The sequence below is a fragment of the Hordeum vulgare genome, chromosome 7H (assembly GCF_904849725.1).
Source record: "Hordeum vulgare subsp. vulgare chromosome 7H, MorexV3_pseudomolecules_assembly, whole genome shotgun sequence".
Taxonomy (NCBI): Eukaryota; Viridiplantae; Streptophyta; class Magnoliopsida; order Poales; family Poaceae; genus Hordeum; species Hordeum vulgare.
This window is the reverse complement of record NC_058524.1, coordinates 54,995,921-55,002,779: the sequence shown is the minus strand read 5'-3', so window position 1 is coordinate 55,002,779 and position 6,859 is coordinate 54,995,921. Positions and strand designations below refer to the sequence as shown.

The following is a 6,859-nucleotide window of genomic DNA, read 5'->3' as shown; positions in this document are numbered from 1 at the left end:
AAAAAATTAAGAATAGGAATTTCGGGATGAAGCATCGCTGTCTCGAGGCGGAACCAGAGCAGGGGCACTTTTGTCCTCTGGTAGAGTGATTCCATCAAAGGAACTTCCCTCGTGGAGGTGGAAATCGAGGCTACCGTCATCACCAACAACCCAATCGTCTTGGGGAGGCCAATCTCCATCAACATCTTCACCAGCACCATCTCCTATAAAAACCCTAGTTCATGTCTTGTACTCAATCTTGTTCCGGAACCTCGAATTGGTACCTGGGGTGTGTCTAGTAGTGTTAACTACATCTTGTAGTTGATGCTTTATGATTTACTTGGTGGAAGATCGTATGTTCAGATCCATTATGCTATTAAATGCCTATCTGGCCATGAACATTTTTATCACTTGTGAGTAGTTACTTTTGTTCTTGAGGCTACGGGATAAATCATGTTGCAAGTAGTCATGTGAAGTTGATATTCGTTTGATATTTTGATGATATGAATGTTGTGATTCCCTTAGTGGTGTTATGTGAATGTCGACTACATAACACTTCACCATAATTTGTTCCTATGGGAATGCATTTTGGAGTAGCGATTAGAGGGTGGGTTGCAAGAGTGACACAAACTTAAACCCCATTCTATGCACTACTTCGAAAGTGGCTGATTTGGATCCCTATGTTTAATGCTATGGTTAGAATTTATTCTTAATACTTTTGTCGTAGTTGCGGATGCTTGCGGGAGGGTTAATCATAAGTGGAGGTTTTTTCAAGTAAGAACAGCACCCAAGCACCGGTTCACCCACATATCAAATTATCAAAATAATGAACGCGAGTTAACCCAACATGACAAAAGTGACTAGATGAAATTCCCATGTGCCCTCAAGAACGCTTTGCCTATTACAAGAAATAGTTTTGTCCTGTCCTTTGCCACAAAAGGATTGGGATACCTTGCTGGACCTACTGTTACTATTGCTACTTGTCACTTGTTACAATTATCTTGCTATCAAACACCTTGTTACCACTATTTCAGTGCTTGTAGAAATTACCTTGCTGAAAACCGCTTGTCATTTCCTTCCGCTCCTCGTTGGGTTCGACACTCTTACTTATCTAAAGGATTACGATTGACCCCCTATACTTATGGGTCATCAAGACTCTTTTCTAGCGCCATTGTCGGGGAGTGAAACGCCTTTGGTAAGGGAAAATTTATATTACGTGCTGAAATTTACTTTTAGTTATCACTGCGGAAAGTAATCCTTCGAGGGGCTTCTTCGGGGTATCTTCATCTTGATGGGAAACACCAAGAGTTGTCCCTGAGCCTGCTGAACCTACTGAAAATGTTTACTATGAAATTTCTTCGGGTATAATAGAGGAAGTGCTAGCTAATCCTTATGCAGGAGATGGAACAAAACATTCTAATATGCACATAATCTATGTGGATGAAGTTTGTGGATTATTTAAGCTTGCAGGTTTATCCGGAGATGAAGTCAAGAAGAAGGGTTTCCCTTTATATTTGGTGGGGGAAGCATTGACATGGTATAGGCTATGTGATGATACAAGATCTTGGAACTCGAATCGATTGCAATTGGAGTTTCACCAAAAAAATATCCTATGCATCTTGTTCCTCATGATCAGAATTTTATCTATATTTTTTGTCCTTGTGAAGGAGAAAGTATCGCTCTAGCTTATGGGAGGCTAAAGTCAATGTTATATTCATGCCGCAATCATGATCTCTCGAGAGAAATTATTGTTCACAATTTTTATGCTCGGCTTTCTCGTAATGATCAAACCCTGCTCGATACTTCTTGCTTTGCTTCTTTTATGAAGAAGACTATTGAATTCAGGTGGGTTCTTTTGGAAATAATTAAACGCAACTCTGAATATTGGGAGCTCGACGAAGGTAAGGAGTTAGGTATAAAACCAAATTTTGATTGTGTTCAATCTTTTATGAATACCGCTTTCAATGATTTTAGCACTAAGTATGAACTTGACTCTGAGATACTAGCCTCATTTTGCGAAACCTTTGTTGCTCATGTTGGTCTGCCCGGAGATAAATGGTTTAAATGTCATCCACCTATTAAATAAAAATTGAAGAACCAATTAAAGTCGAAGATGAAACTATTATTTACAATGTTGACCAAGTTATAATTAGTGCTTATATTGAGAAACCACATTTCCCTATTAGGATAAAGGAACATGCTAAAGCTTCAACTGTGGTTAATAAAAGTCATGTTAGAACAACCAAACCCTGTGAGCAAATCAAGGTAGAACCTAGTACCGCTATGGTTAAAGATCTCTTGGTAGACAATATTGATGGGCATGTTATTTATTTCTGTAATGAAGTTGCTAGAATTGCCAAACCTGGTACTAAAGACAAGAATAGACCTATTGTTGGCATGCCTATCATTTCAGTCAAAATAGGAGATCATTGCTATCATGGTTTATGCTAGTGTTAGTGCTATCTTTTTGCCTTATATCAAGACATTATGCATGAGATAGCACCCGCTGAGATACAAGACATAGATGTTAATATTAAACTTGCTAATAGAGACACCATCACACCACTTGGGATTGTTAGAGATGTTGAAGTCTTGTGTGGAAAAGTAAAATACCCTACTGTTATTCTAGTACTTAGCTCACCACAAGATAATTTTTGTCCCATAATATTTGGTAGACCCTTCTTGAACATTGTAAATGCTCAAATAGATTGCAAAAAGGAAATTGTCAGTGTTAATTTTGGTGGTCCATCTCATGAGTTACATTTCTCCAAGTTTAGTAAACAACCCCATGACAAAGAATTTCCTACTAAAGATGAAGTAATTGGTCTTGCTTCTATTGCCATTCCTCCTACTCATCCATTAGAACAATATTTGCTAGACCATGAAAATGATATGCATATAGCCAATATGCATTGCCATTGAGTTACTTCCAATATTATGGTAGCATTCTCGACTCTGATGTTCCTCCGTCAGTTATCCGTTTCTTACTACTTGAAGAATGGGAGGGAGATGATGATGAACTCACTCTTCAAAATGTTCAGAAGGACCCAAATAAATTAGCACATGCCAACTTTGCTATCATAAAGAAGGAAGCTCAACTGATCATCGATTTGGTTAGGCATTGTTCTATTAATGAAAAATAATGTATGCTTTGTTTGATGTGTTGCACCAATCAGTCAAATTTTCTTTTAAAACCTTGTCATGTTTCAAGATGAATATGAGCTAGCTTGGGGCCATAATACCCAAAGGCGAGGTAGGTGTAGTGACAACTACGAGTTATTCAGTTGACACTAGGCTGCCATATGCTAGCGTGACAAAATTGTTTGGATAGATTGTAGATAATTTTTGTATTATTTGTCATGCTTTCAATGATGCTCTTATTGGTGTTGGGTAGCATTCCTTTCTCAAGATTTGACCTTATGTTCTATATTTACTGATCTAGACAAAATTTCTCTTGCGAATATGTTGAACAGAAGCATAAAGTATTGCAAGTTTGGTGTACATCTCTGATGTGGACATGTAGTACCACTTACTCCCAATCAAAGCAGATATGCAAACTTTGTATATGTATATCTCTGCATGTCATCACCATGCCAATGCATGGTCTTGGTTATCTGTATGGCGAGTTGGTTTTGGACCCTAAATACAACATTCTTCAATTATACTTGTTGAAGTGTGCATTACAGTACTCTTATGTTGTCCACAAACCCTAATATTCATGAAATTTCATGTCTTATTATAAGTTGACTACAATTTACTAAGCACATTGTTGAATGTTATATGGTTCATTTTCATTTTGTTCTATTATAGGGTTGAATGAAATTACATCTGATATGAGAAGGCACTGGAAAAATATGGGTCTAAAATGATACAGGATATAGATGGAATCTGCGAAAGAAATATCAGAGCGGGAAGAGAGAGAAGAACTAAACATCAAATACGGGTTTTTTTTACTTCTTGCCTCCCATCCACTCTCACACTGGCCTTTATATTCAAGACCGGAGCCCAAGTTTAGCGTATAGCGACTAAACATAGCTATATAGTTGAACACTTTTAGGTGTAAATTACACTTAATCTGGACTTTGAGTAAACTAAGATTTTAGTCCACCAGATTGCGCCGCAGCAGAATTTTTTTAGTCTTCTCTTCTTTGCTATGCTTGCTCAGTTGCTCTGTTCTGAACATTCTAACTTGCTTCGAATCGACAAGAGGGCCACCATCATGATGCATGGGCCATGGTTCGGTTACCACATCAACATCAAGGAGGCCTACATTTATGCCTTACATTTCAAGTGCAAGGAACGGCGTCGCCTCTCCCTCACCATCCACCGTCTCTAGATACAGCGTCGTCAGTAGCACCTGTTGTCTATATATATGATCTATCTATCGTCCTTAACTAATATGTAAGACTTGATAATCATGCGTTGTGATGGTCCGATGAACTCTGCTTCTCTTTTGAAGATCGACTGCCTTTTGGAGCATATTAGGCTTTGATTTCAATTCAGTGATGTGTTCTATCATCCACTTTGTAAGAATGTGAGGGTTTTAGCTTGAAAAATGTTCTTCTATTACGGGGCGGAGGGATTAATATGCACCTATTACCTTGCTATATTTGATGATTGATTACTTTTTTACTAAGTTTGTCTTAACTCTATCCATAGTTTACAAATTAAGCTATTCTGCCTTGCATATGCATGTGCATGACTGCCCCCAACAAGGCAGGTGCGCAAAGGACCACCCAGGAGGCGCTCCCTACCACTAGTGCCTGCCATTCTGTGCTAACAAGCATGGTCCATCGTGTGCTGCCAGAATCTAAGAAATGAACTTGTTGCTCTCGTTTTAAAATATTCGGGACATGGAAGTGGGCAAGCTTCCGCCGTGATCGAGCATGGGATTCGCATGGATAGTGGGTGACTTGGAGCTGAAGATAGTACACGTCCACTACAGTGCAGTGGATCACGCACATTGTAACCCGGCGTAGAGAGTTCCATGCATCCAATCAGTTTGGTTCCAGGCTTTTTTTTCGTAGGCCAGACCCTGGGTGCAAGGTTGTTGCTTGTTAATTTTATTTTATTTTTGCGGGTGATTTCTTGTTAATTAACTTGATCAATGGTGGTGGCATCGAGAAGAAAGTAGATTGAATCAGGTGGTGCATGTGTTAGAATATAAACTGTATAGGGATAGGAAATTGCTTTAAAACGGTTTCCTTCTTATCTCTTTGCCTCTCCCTTATCTCTTGTAACCTTCTAGAGGATCAACTTGTATGTCACGATACTGATACTATAAATACAATGCGGTCCGAGGCAAAGGGTTCTACGCTTCCTCATATGGTCATCAGAGCCCTTCCTCTCGTACGTCTAGCTTTCGAGAGAAAACCGATCTACTGATCGAGAAAGAGAGGAACAAGATCGAGCTGAGAGGTAAACCATGACAATCACCACGCCATCCACCGCTTCATCCTCATCCTCCACCTTTGCACCATCTTCCATCTCCAACAGCTAGATCTCCCTCGGTCCACCTCCAACAGAGAAGCTCACGAGGACAAATTTCCTCCTCTGGAAGGCTGTCGTGCTACCCCAGATCAAGGGAGCACAGATGGAACACTTCCTCGACGCCGCAAGTCCGGCGCCCCTGCCACCATCACCATCACCAACAATGGGAAGGACGAGCAGGTCGTCAACCATGCCATATCGGTCTGGTATGCTCAGCAGCAACAGGTACAAGGATACCTCATGGGATCTCTGTCTCGAGAGGTCCTTGCTCAAGTCGCGATGCTCCAGACGCCGGCCAAGGTATGGACTTCCATCCATGCCATGTTCGCTGCACAAACGCAAGCTCAAAAGATCAATACAAGGATGGCGCTCACAAATCTGCAGAAAGGTAATCTAACCATGGCAGAGTATCTTGGGAAAATTAAAACCCTTACAGATGAAGTTGCCTGCGCTGGTGCTCCTCTCGGAGACGCCGAGATCATCTCCCACGTCATAGCTGGTCTCGACATCGACTACAACCCTGTGATCTCGGCGTTGGCTGCGAGGATCGAACCTGTTACGATCCAGGAGCTGTATAGCCAGCTCCTGAGCTTCGACGCCCGCCTCAGCATGCTCCAAGGAGGTAATCTGCGCCAATCCTCTGTCAACGCCGCTTCTCGCGGACGTGGCCGCGGGCGTGGACAGCAGGGGGCGGACGTGGCGGCGGCGGATGCAGCAACAACCAGGGCCAGGCTTGCCCTGGTGGTGGTGACCGCGGCGGCGGCTAGAACAACAACGGCTACAACGGCGGCGGCTACAACAACAATAACCGCTGACCGCGATGTCAGTTGTGCAAGAAACCGGGCCATGAAGTCATTGACTGCTGGCACCGGTACGATGAAGACTTCGTGCCCGATGCACGGCAGGCTGCTGTAGCCATGCGGGAGCATGGCGGAGCTGACGGTGACTCGGTCTGGTATGCCGATTCTGGCGCCACAGATCATGTCACAAACAAGCTAGAGAAGCTTGCCCTCCGAGAGAGGTACCACGGCAGTGATCAAATTCACACCGCGAGCGGTGGAGGTATGGACATTCTTCACATTGGTCAATCGTCTATTAATTTCCCTAGCCTTAAACGTGATCTTGTCCTTAAAGATGTCCTTCATGTTCCACAAGCTGATAAAAATCTAGCTTCCATGTCTCGTTTAACCTCCGACAATAATATTTTCTTTGAAACTCATCCTACCTATTTTTTCATAAAGGATCGGGCAACGAGGGAGCTCATCCATCACGGTAGATGCATCGGAGGATTATACCCCATCACATCTAGAGTCTTTGATCGCAAGCGTCATCGCCAAGTCTATTCTGCTATCAAGCCCTCCTTAGCCAAATGGCACCAAAGACTAGGGCA

General features: G+C 42.2%; 1 non-coding gene across 1 annotated transcript; it reads left to right on the top strand.

Annotated features, from left to right (window-relative positions):
• Positions 1-5,928: 5,928 nt before the first annotated feature.
• LOC123414433 lies at positions 5,929-6,067 on the top strand. The gene has a single exon (XR_006614402.1). It is a non-coding gene; the product is annotated as a small nucleolar RNA Z247 (small nucleolar RNA).
• Positions 6,068-6,859: the final 792 nt, after the last annotated feature.